The following is a 12,406-nucleotide window of genomic DNA, read 5'->3' as shown; positions in this document are numbered from 1 at the left end:
TATCTGATTTTAATTTCTATTTTAAATGTATTATTAACTCTAAAACTGCAATCTTATAGTAAACTAGAGGCCCGGTGCACGAAATTTGCGCATGGGTGTGTGTGTGTGTGTGTGTGTGTGTCTCAGCCCAACCTGCACCCTCTCCAATCTGGGACCCCTTGGGGGATGTCTGACTGCCTATTTAGGCCCGATCCAAAGGATCGGGCCTAAATAGGCAGTCAGACATCCCTTTCACAATCTAGGACTGCTGCCTCCCAACTACTCGCCTGCCTGCCTTCCTGATTGCCCCTAACCGCTCTGCCTGCCAGCCTGATCACCCCCTAACCACTTCCCTGCCAGCCCCTGATACCCCGGTCACCCCCAAATGCCCTCCCTTGCATATTCCCTCTTTATTAGATAGGGTTTTTTCTTTAGCATATTGGACAGTCCTAACTGTTTTGGCTCAGCGGATGGATGGATCATTGGCCTGCAGAATCAAGAGTCCCAGGTTCGATTCTGGTCAAGGGCATGTACCTTGGTTGGGGGCACATACCCAGTGGGGAGTGTGCAGGAGGTAGCTGATCGATGTTTCTCTCTCATAGATGTTTCTAGCTCTCTATCCCTTTCCCTTCCTCTCTGTAAAAAATCAATAAAATATATATTTTAAAAAATAAACATTTAAGATTCCTCCATATCTGCCTGGCTGGTGTGACTCAATGGTTGAGACCCCAGGCTGCCACCACTGGCAGGGGATGGGGCCCTGGCCAGGCTGAGATCCCTGCCCAGGCTGCCATCTCAGCCCAGCCAAGCTGAGACCCCTGCCCAGGCTGCCATCTCAGCCTGGCTGTGGATAGCCCGGTGGGGGTGTGCGGCTCCAGCCCAGGCTGCCTTCACTGGCCTGAAGATAGCTTGGTGGGGGTGCACTGCCCTGCCGCTTCAGGCTGCTGCTGCTGGCTGGGTGATCATGCAGTGGGGGTGCCTGGCCCTGCAGGCATGAGACCCCAGCCCAGGCAGCCGCCTCGGCCAGGGGATCCTGCGGCTTGGGTGCGGGGCCCTGGCAGTCTGAGACCCCAGCCCAAGTGGCTCGGCTTGGGGGCGAGGTCCTGGTGGCCTGAGACCCCCAGCCCAAACCGGCGTGGCTTGTGAGCCACCGTGCGGCTTGGGGGCGTGGCCCTGGTGGCCTGAGACCCCCCAGCCCAAGCCTGTGCGGCTTGCCAGGGATCACTCGCGAGTCCCAGCTCCTAGCTCCTCCTGCCAGCGCGATTGGCCACCCCGAGTCCCACCCCTGCGCCTCCTGCTGGCCCAATCGTGGGTGTAGTGGAGTGATGGTTAATTTGCATATTACCCTTTTATTATGTAGGATGATACTACACTCAAACATATTCTAGACACATCAATATATTAAAGACCACACCCATTATTCATTTTGTCAGTTGAGCTGGGTTTTGTGCCATTCTCTGAATAAAACTTTTCCTGTCATTGCTTTGTATATATTTACTCTTAATGTAACATGTCATAGATTAAAAACAAAACAAAACTCTAGTTCCATGTTACTTTAAAAAAATTCACACCTGAACATCTCTTCAGTACATGTCTACAGAACTCATTTAAACGCCATGCAAGGCTCAAGCATATCTGTTTGGTGCATGCTCTACTCCTGCTTCACTTGTACACAGATACATGAGTATGCAAAATGTTATTTATTTCTTATAGGTTTGGAAATCATTATAGAAAATATCTTTATATATAGCAACATGTTAGATGAATTTATTTAAAGCTCATTGTTTAAACTGAGCCCTCAAAAGGTCAGAGCCAAAAAGAAGGTGGCAAATTCTAAATTCATAGTCCAAAGTGAGGTGATGAACTACCTTTGCAGGATTTTCAAAGAAAACTTGAAAATACTGGTTTTATGACATTTGGCTGATCACATACCATCTATCTAATAATAGAGTAATATGCAAATCATCACTCCGCTACACTCACACGCCACGCCCACCAGCCACGCCCCAGCCACGCCCACCATTCAATCTGAGTGAGTATGCAATTAAACTGAAAACATGGCGGCAGCCCCGCCCCCCAGCCTCTCCAGGTCTCTGGGAGTTGGAGAAGTCAGGCGCCAGCGCCTGAGGCTGGCTGCAGCCACGGAGACCAAGAAGCCGCCTGCCCCATGATCCCAGGCTGCAGCCAGCCTCAGAAGCCTCACGTCTGCCTGCCCCACATCCTGGGAAGACAGAGAAACCGGGCCCTGCACCTGAGGCTGGGTGCGGCCGGGAGACGAAGAAGCTGCCCGTCCCATGATCCCAGGCTGCAGCCAGCCTCAGAAGCTTCAGGTCCGCCCGCCCCATGTCCTGGGGAGACAGAGAAACCGGGCCCCAGCACCTGAGGCTGGCTGCAGCCACGGAGACCAAGAAGCCGCCTGCCCCATGATCCCAGGCTGCAGCCAGCCTCAGAAGCCTCACGTCTGCCTGCCCCACATCCTGGGAAGACAGAGAAACCGGGCCCTGCACCTGAGGCTGGGTGCGGCCGGGAGACGAAGAAGCTGCCCGTCCCATGATCCCAGGCTGCAGCCAGCCTCAGAAGCTTCAGGTCCGCCCGCCCCATGTCCTGGGGAGACAGAGAAACCGGGCCCCAGCACCTGAGGCTGGCTGCAGCCACGGAGACCAAGAAGCTGCCTGCCCCGTGATCTCAGGCCTCAGCCAGCTGGAGAAGCGGTTCACCCCACGTCCTGGGGGAGACAAGAAACCAGGTGCCAGTGCCTGAGGCTGGCTGCAGCCCGGGAGATGAAGAAGCCGCCTGCCCTGTGATCCCAGGCTGCAGCCAGCAGCAGAAACCTCAGGTCCGCCTGCCCCACCTCCTGGGGGAGACTGAGAAACCCTGCCTCAGCGCCTGAGGCTGGCTGCGACCTGGGAGATGAAGAAGCCGCCTGCCCCGTGATCCCAAGCCGCAGCCAGCTGGAGAAGCCGCCCTCCCCACGTCCTGGGGGAGACAAGAAACCGGGTGCCAGTACCTGAGGGTGGATGCGATCTGGGAGATGAAGAAGCCACTTGCCCTATGATCCCAGGCTACAGCCAGCTGGAGAAGCTGCCCACCCCATGTCCACCCGCCCCACGTCCTGGGAGAGATGGAGAAACCGGGCACCAGTACCTGCGGCTGGCTGCAGCCCGGGAGATGGAGAAGCCGCCCACCCTGTGGTCCTGGGCACCGGTACCTGCGGCTGGCTGTGGCCTGGGAGACAGAGAAGCCGCCCACCCTGCGGTCCTGGGCACCAGCACCTGCGGCTGGCTGTGGCCTGGGAGACAGAGAAGCCACCCACCCTGCGGACCTGGGCACCAGTAACTGTGGCTGGCTGTGGCCTGGGAGACAGAGAAGCCGCTCACCCTGTGGTCCAGGTGCCAGCACCTGCAGCTGGCTACAGCATGGTAGATGGAGAATCCGCCCACCCTGCAGTCCCGGGCACCAGCACCTGTGGCTGGCTGTGGCCTGGGAGACAAAGAAGCCGCCCACCCTGCAGTCCTGGGCGCCAGCACTTGCAGCTGCAGCACAGGCGAAGCCCCCTGTCCACCATCCCCTAAGGCTGCAGCCAGCCTGGGCGCCTATGGCTGACCAGAGGGAGGGAAGCCCGGATCCTGGGTGCCTGTGGTCAGCTGGAGGAGGGAATCCTGGGTACCAGGTGTGGGCCAAGGCAGAGGTAGTTAGGGGCAATCAAGCCAGCAGGGGAGCAGTTAGGGACAATCAGGCTGGTAGGCAGAAGCAGTTAGGGGCAATCAGGCAGGCAGGTGAGCGGTTAGGAGCCAGCAGTTCTGAATTGTGAGAGGGATGTCCAACTGCTGGTTATCCCATGAGGGGTCCCAGATTGGAGAGGGTGCAGGCCAGGCTGAGGGACACACTCCCCGTTGCCCCCTGTGCACGAATTTCGTGCACCGGGCCTCTAGTTAACTTATAAAGGAGCACAGAGGCCTAGAAAAGGGAAGTTGGGAATTTGAGAAAGGTTTTCCCCAGAAAGATGTTCAAATCAAATCATGTGAATTTACTACCTTTACCCTGCTCAAAGTGGAGGGTAGTGTGGGGCTTTGTCCTCACGTCATGGGTGTGAGGGACTTCAGTAGGATCAATCACAAAGCCTAAATAACCTTCCTATTGTTTGAGGCACAGAAACTCATTCTTGAGGATTGAGCAGGTGGCTGTGTCTGGAGCTGCTGGCTCTCATAAGAAGCACAAAGAGAGGTAGCAGGGACGGTCTGCATGCCCAGAGTTTGGTGGGGTGAAGTCTGCAAATTTTCCCCCATGAACCTGGTGTGGACTCTCTAGAAGCACTTGCTTGGGGTTGTCTTAGATGCAGCTTGAGATAGTTGTCTAGAAGGGCTAGGAGGCCTCAGTAAACAGGTCTAGGGCTGATAGAGGAATAATGTAGCCAGCTTGGGGAGATGCACTTGTAAAATGAACTTTACATGAACATCCCAAGCAATTTAAAAGAGGAGTATCTGAGCATTTCACAAAGCATCTAATGAGAGAAGCTGCCACTAAATGATCACAGACAGATGAAACCAAGGACAGATTACAAGAATGTCAATAAAGTAACACCTTTTATATACAACCACACTGCATACACAAATATACACTCTCACACACATAATATGCATACTTACACTTCTACAACAAGAGGAGCCAGGAGCCACAACTAATGGGACTATTTTTTCTAAGGGGATAGGAACTATTTTTAAATAGACTTTATTTTTTAGATCAATTTGAGGTTCACAGCAGTATTAAACAGAAGGTCCAGAGATTTCCACTTATTCCCTGTCCCCACATGCATAGCCTTCCTCATTATCTATTTCCCCAACAAGAATGGTGTATTTGTTATAACTGATGAACATACATTGACATATCATTGTCACCCAGAGTCCATAGTTTCCATTAAGGTTCACTTTTGGTATTGTACATTCCATGGGTTTTGATAAATTTATAATTATAGTAGAGGCCCGATGCACAAATTTGTGCACAGATAAGGTCCGGCTGGCCTGCCCTGATCAGGGCTGGGCCAGGCTGGCTGGGGGGAGGGGCCATGGGAGGTTGGCTGCCAGCCCTGCCCCCAATCAGGGTGTGGGAAGATCAGGGATGGGGCCGGCCACAGTGCACGTCATAGCGACTAGTCATTATGGTTGTTTCAGTTGCTTGGCTTTTATATATACTAGGTGTGCCGGTTAATAATGTGGATTGTTTTCAATACATGAAGTTACACATATGTTGATGTATATGCGATTTGATATATATGCTATTTTGTTGTATTGACAATAAGCTTCAAAACTTCATATGTCAAATTTTCTAAAGGTGTTAACATCATAGATATTTTTACACTTAAAAATGTCAAATTTTGTGCCAAAAAAAGCATTTGTGGGAAGTTTTAATTAATTACTTTATTTTGAAAAAAAAGTGCTGCTGAATACTTTGGGAAGTTTATGGTGAATATGCTCCATCTCAATATACATGTGAACTCTGGTTTAAATGCTTTAAAAGTTATGATTTCTATGTGAAAAACAAAGAATGTCCAGGCCAACCAAAAATGTTTGAAGACGAACAATTACAAGCATTATTGAATGAAGATGTGTGTCAAACTCAAAAACAACTTGCAGAAAGGTTAAACGTTGCTCAGCAAACAATTTCAAAACATATAAAGAAGTGGAAAATTGGGTCTCTGAATGGTTTGCCTCAAAACAAGAAAAGTTCTATTGGGACAGTATCCACAAATTAACTCAAAGATGGAAGAAATGTGTAGTTAGCGATGGACATTACTTTGAATAAAACACTTTTGATGTTTCTCTTGAAATTATTATGTTTTCTTTGATTACAAAATCTTCCATTATTAAACAGTACACCTAATATACAGATGTATCTACCATTACAGTATCATCCTATATAATAAAGAGCTAATATGCTAATTAGACTGACAGTGGAATGACCTTCCAGAATGACCTTCTGGAACAACCAGTGGGCAGGGGGAGGGGCTGCATGGCTGCAAGGCAGCTGGGGCTGCAAGGGCTGAGGCAGCCAGGACTGTGAGGGCCGAGGCAGCTGGGGCTGTGAGGGCTTACTCTTGTACAAATTTTGTGCATCGGGCCTGTAGTATAGAGTAGTTTCACTGCCCTAAAAATCTGCCTGGTCATCCTTTTCTTCCACCTCATCTTTAAAAACCACTGCTCCTTTTATTGTCTCCACAGTTTTGCCTTTTCCAAAATATCATATAGTTGGCATCATACAGTACATAGCCTTGTCAGGTTGGCTTCTTTCACTTATAAAACCCATTTAAGTCTCCTCTGCAAGAAACTGCCAAACTGTCTTCCAAAATAGCTCTACCATTTTGCAGTCCCACAAACAATGAATGAGAGTTTTATAGTTTTGTATTTTACATTTAGGTCTATGATCTATTTTGAGCTAATTTTTATGAAGTGTACAAGATCTATGTTAAGATTTTTTTTTTTTTTTTGCATTTGGATGGCCAGTATTCCAGTACCATTTGTTGAAAGATTATCTTTCTTCATTGTATTGCCTATTCTCCTTTGTCAAACACTGGTTGACTATGTGTACATGCATCAATTCCTAGGCTGTCTACTCTGTTCCACTGATTCATTTGTCTATTCTTTCACCAGTACCACACTGTATTGATTACTGTAGCTTTTTAGTATATCTTGAAGTCAAGTAGTGTCAGTCCTCCAACTTTGTTCTTCTCCTTCAATATTGTATTGGCTACTCTGGGTCTTTTGCATCTCTATATAAACTTTATATTCAGTTTCTTGATAGTCACAAAATAACTTGTTGAGATTTTGTTTGGGATTGCATTGACTCTATAAACAAATCGGGGAGAACTGACATCTTGACAATATTGAGTGTTTCATGAACATGAAATATCTCTCCACTTATTTAGTTCTTTGATTTTGTTCATATAAAGTTTTGAAGTTTTCCCCATATAGATTTTACATAGTATTTCATTTTGTAAAGGGAGTGCAAATATAAGTGGATTGTTTTTTCAATTTAAAATTCATTTGTTCATTGCTGGCCTATGGGAAAGTGATGGACTTTTGTATATTAACCCTATATCCTGTAGCCTTGCTTTAATTGCTTATTGGTTCCAGGAGGGTTTTTTTAAAAATTAATTCTTTCAGATTTTCCACATAGACAATAATGGGTACAAAGACAGTTTTATTTCTTCCTTCTCAATCTATATATGTCATATTTTCTTGTGCTGTTTTATTGTATTAGCTAGGACTTCTAGTACAATGTTGAAAAGCGTGTTGAAGGAATATCCTTGCCTTGTTTCTGATCCTAGTAGGAAAGCTTTGAGTTTTTCACCATTAGATATGATGCCATCTATTGTTTCTTTGTAGATATCCTTTATCAAATTGAGGAAGTTCCCCTCTGAGAGTTTTTATTATAAATGGGTCTTGGAACTCATGAGATAATATAAGACATAAGGTATAGTAAGAAATAATGAGTTTTAAAAAGCAGATGTGTTTTAGAAAACCTATTATTAATGTAAGCAATTGGTTAGAAAACATATGAAGCAACTGTGTACTTTCATATCCACTACAACCATGTGGGATTTTTTGAAAACAGAAAACTTTATACAATACCTAAAATTTTAAAAGATTAATGATGGGCATACAATACATTATTCTGCTTATTTCTTCTTCTGCCAAATATTAGAATTTGTAATGCCCTTTCAATTTCTTTAGTCATTATAAATAGTAGCATTCAATAATTTTTTAATGGAATTTCTATTTGTTGAGAAATCCTTGGTTTATATACTGGAGTGCCCACAAAACAGTTATGTCCATTATACTCAACAGAAACCAGAGGAGATAACGACGTAAAGCCCTTTGGAAAAGGTCAGACAGAGCATGTCATGTGCTTGTTCTTGTTTGAGCTTTCTTATTGTGCTTACCTTTCTCCTCTCCAGCAGTAAATGACTTTTGTTCCATGAAATACAAGTGATTTGCCCTGCCTGTGAGACAATAATTTTTGATCCAACCATTACTGATTTGGGCAATCCAATTCAATCACATTTGATTGGGCTCTGCTCAATGAATAGTCCATTGCATGCCACACATAATAGCAAATGTTTCTTTGAATTATTATAACATTATGATTATTAAGAATGACTAATCACTCAAATCATTTTAGGATAATTCTATTATTTGGATAATTTTAATGTTTTTACTTCTGTACTAAAGATCTTCCATTTATCTACATTCAAGTTTCTGGATGGATTTAATTGAGAAATATCCTGATGAAAATGAAGCAATCTAAAAAAAGCACACAAAACTATTGTTCTTTGTTATTTCTTAGTTTTGTGAATCATATTTTTTACTACTAGTACATATAAAATAAATTATAAAAATAAAGTCTATTGTTGAGACTAAGATTTTATAGTTACTAATTTAAATGGCTTGTGTTTATTAAAAGTCTGTTTTCACTAATGGAATTTATATAAATTGTTACAAATCTGATATTATGAATTTATATTAAATCATATAATTTTACATTAATAACATGTATTTATCTATTTTATTTGAGGTATTTGCATAAATTACATTTTGAAAAGTTCCTATTCTCAAATACTTTTGAAAATTATTGGTTTATATTAAAAGTTTAATAACCACCTTGTTTATCATTTGTATTATAACACTTTGGGCTTCAGGTCAAATTAATTATCTACATTTTAGTAAAAATAGTTAATTTAGGATTGTTTTTATAACATTAATTTAAACACATGGATTTAGGTTTATATTAATAATGTCTGCAAAAATATGTTTGCTAAATATTTTGATAAAGCAGGCCTTTACTGTTGTCTGTTGGCATATAAATAGGAAATGTTCATTAGAAACTGTTCATGCTCAGCTGGTATGGCTCAGTGTTTGAGCATTAACCATTTAACCAAGAAGTCACTGGTTTGATTCCCGGTCAGGCACATGCCTGGGTTTCAGGCTCAATCCCCAGTATGGGGCATGCAGGAGGCAGTCAATCAATGTCTAACCAATATTTCTATCCCTATCCCCCTCCCTTCCTCTCTCCCTAAAAACCAATAAAAACATGGATGGAACTGGAGAGCATTATGCTAAGTGAAATAAGCCAGGCAGTGAAAGAAAAATACCACATGATCTCACTCATTTATGGATAATAAAGGACATTATAACCTGATGAACAAAGATAGATACAGAGGCAGAGAAGCATCGAACAGACTGTCAAATTACAGCGGGAAGGCTGGGGAGGGGGAGGGGGAAGTAAGAGATCAACCCAAGGACTTGTATGCATGCATATAAGCATAACCAATTATGCAAGACACTGGGGGGTGAGGGAATGTATGGGAGTGGGTTGGGGGGCAATGGGGGGATATACACACATATGTAATATCTTAATCAATAAAAAAATTAAAAAAGAATGAAACTGTTCATTAAAACAATTACAAGGCCCTAGCTAGTGTTGCTAAAGGGTTAAGAGCATCGGCCCCTGCACCAAAGAGTCATGGGTTTGATTCCTGATCAAGGGCATGTATCTGGGTTGCAGGTTCGTTCCCTGACCCTGGTCAGGGTACATACAGGAGGCAACCAATGTGTCTCACTCACATAAATGTTTCTCTCTCTCTTTCCTCTCCCTTTTCCTTCCCTTCCACTCTTTCTAAAATCAATGGAAAAAATATTCTCGAGTGAGGATTAACAACAACAAAAAAAATAATTACAAGAATTTGATATTCAGACTTAATAATAAACTTAAAAAATCAAATTAAGGAATAACCAAAGTAATAAATTCTAAATTTCTGTGTTGTTAGGTAAATTATAAGTCAGCCAATCCAAGCACTTATATGGTAATTGAACACCTGTTATGCTAGAAATCTTGTGCAATACAAATAAGTATAAGAAGTAGTCTTTACTCTCAAAGACTTAGATGTGGGAAGTGAGATATAAACATGTGAGATTTAACTAAAAAGATTTAAATCAGTTGAAGAGATTACTAAAAGGATGACTCAAGAGAGTATATATATTATCAGCTGCCAAAGTAATTCATTAAACCGTGTATTCTTTTCAGAGGAAGCCACCTAATCTATCCCATAGAGTGATATATACATTAAAGAATGTAAATCTGCAGAACATCCATTTTGATAACTCAGCTTTCTCTTAATGTAGGTGGTTTTATGACATCTCTTATATAGGGCACTCCTTGAGATACAATACATATTTCAGTATGTTAGATCAGAACTTATGCATTGTGAAGAATAACATGAGACTAAAATGTAAAGTCTTTTGGTTATGTGACAAGAAAAGCTAGGAAAATGTAACTAATATAGAAGAAGTGGATTATAGGTTGAATCTAAGTTTTAAAGTACCATATTGTTGCAAGTGGTTACCAACGAAGCTATGAAATGTTAGTGATATTAGTGGTGGGGTGAAAAGGATATTGGTTCCTTAGTCAAGGGTTTTGAGTTCAGAATCTTCCCATTTCTTTGCTCTCTTCTTCTAATTAATTAAGATGAAATAACTTCTCCTTCTGTCTTTCTCTTCTTCTTTTTCAATTTATCCTGCCAAAAAGAAAATTCTCTGATTTTTGGAGTAAATTTCTGTTGCCAGTATTTTTTTGTACTATGCTAATTTCTCCTCCAAAGAATTTGACACTGGGACTCAAGGTCTCTTCCCCTTTTGCACCTCTCCAGATATCACTATCTTGTATTGTCTCCTGCAGTATGACATATCCTATATAATAAAGAGCTAATATGCTAATTAGACCGAACAGCAGAATGACCATAGAGACATCCTTCCAGGCAACTGTCAGGAATACCTTCTGGATGAAGCTGGGGCTGTGAGGGCTGGCCAAGGCCGCGAGGGTCTGCAAGGGCCAGCTGAGGCTGTGAGGGACTGCGAGGGCCAGCCAAGGCTGTGAGGGCAGAACCCCTTGCATGAATTTCATACATTGGGCCTCTAGTTCTATTATAATGGGCGTGACCGGACTATTTTACTTTAGTGCAAGGGAATCTGAGGGTTGAAATTACAATTAAATCAAATAAGTTACAATTATGAACATTGCAAGCTAACTCTTTAGTCACAACCATGTTCTCCTCTCTATTTTGTTCTATAAATAACTCCTTTGTGAATCCACTTTTATCCTACACCTCCAACATTTCACTTCTTTGTATTAAGAAATTATCCTTCAAAATATCTATACTATATTAAGTATGGAATGAATATTAGAGATTATCTAGTTTATCCCTTTAAATATAAAATGGGGTGAGAAAATTAGACCCAGAGAGGTAATAATCACAAAGAAAGTGGCAAAAGTCAAGTGGGTCCAAATTTAATAATCAGACATATACTGGTACTCCTTTTATAATCAATGCATTAGTTTTTTTCCCTTTCCCAATGGTATTAAATTGGACAAACTTCAATAATTACTATAGAAAAACTAACCATGTAGCCTAGCCTGCAGTAAGATTTTTCAGGAGTGTGGTAGTGATTCAAACAGTCTGGTATTTTTGTATATTATTATTATTATTATTTAAATTCTTAATATAATATTGAGACCAAATGTGACTGGCCAACCTGTAAACATTTAGAACAGATTTTCTTTATCTCATAGTATATTGTTCCAAGATTAGACCTCAAAAAAACTGAATTATTAATGGCTAGAAACAAGCATAAAAACGTTATTCTAAAATTTCCATACACTTGCCTCCTCTAGTTCTGGGATGGAGGTAGGAACTTGGTGAACACAAATGTATATTTCTTTGGGGGAGTATTCATTATTTGTACATGTCATGATTATTTAGAAAAAAAACTTTCTTTTTTTTTTTTTAAGTGTTTATCAATTTCAGAGAGAAATGGAGAGAGTGAAAGAGATAGAACCTCAATGATGAGAGAGAATCATTGTTCAGCTGCTTCCTGCATCCCACCCCCCACTACTTGGGATTGAGCCTGCAATCTGACATTTGTTCTGATGGAATTGAACCCGAGACCCTTTAGTCCACAGGCCAATGCTCTATCCACTGAACAAACTGGCTAAGGCTACCTTCCTTTCTTTTTCTTCCTTTTCTAGAGCTTCCATTTCCCACCAGCTCTTGCACCTGCTTGCATTTCTGGAATGCCAGTATAGCTATGAGTGCCAGAGGCAGCAGATGGGAAGGTAAACTTTCATGTCTGCACTCTTAGATTAGCCAGTAGGATTTCTTGTTCCTTCTCATAACATGCCACTCAGTTGATCACTAAATAATCAGATACAATGACAAAGGCATTTAGTACTTGTTCAATACAAGATTCTGAATCAGTAATTACCCAAGACTCAACTGAAAACATGGGTTTGAACTTACTTGCTAATTTCACTTAAACCTCAGTCATGAAAATACGTTTGAACCCACCTGCAGCTACAGCTCAGGCTCAAGCTCTGGCTC

Source organism: Cnephaeus nilssonii (assembly GCF_951640355.1).
Source record: "Cnephaeus nilssonii genome assembly, chromosome: 3".
Taxonomy (NCBI): domain Eukaryota; kingdom Metazoa; phylum Chordata; class Mammalia; order Chiroptera; family Vespertilionidae; genus Cnephaeus; species Cnephaeus nilssonii.
The sequence above is the reverse complement of the archived record's forward strand: the minus strand, read 5'-3'. Positions refer to the sequence as shown.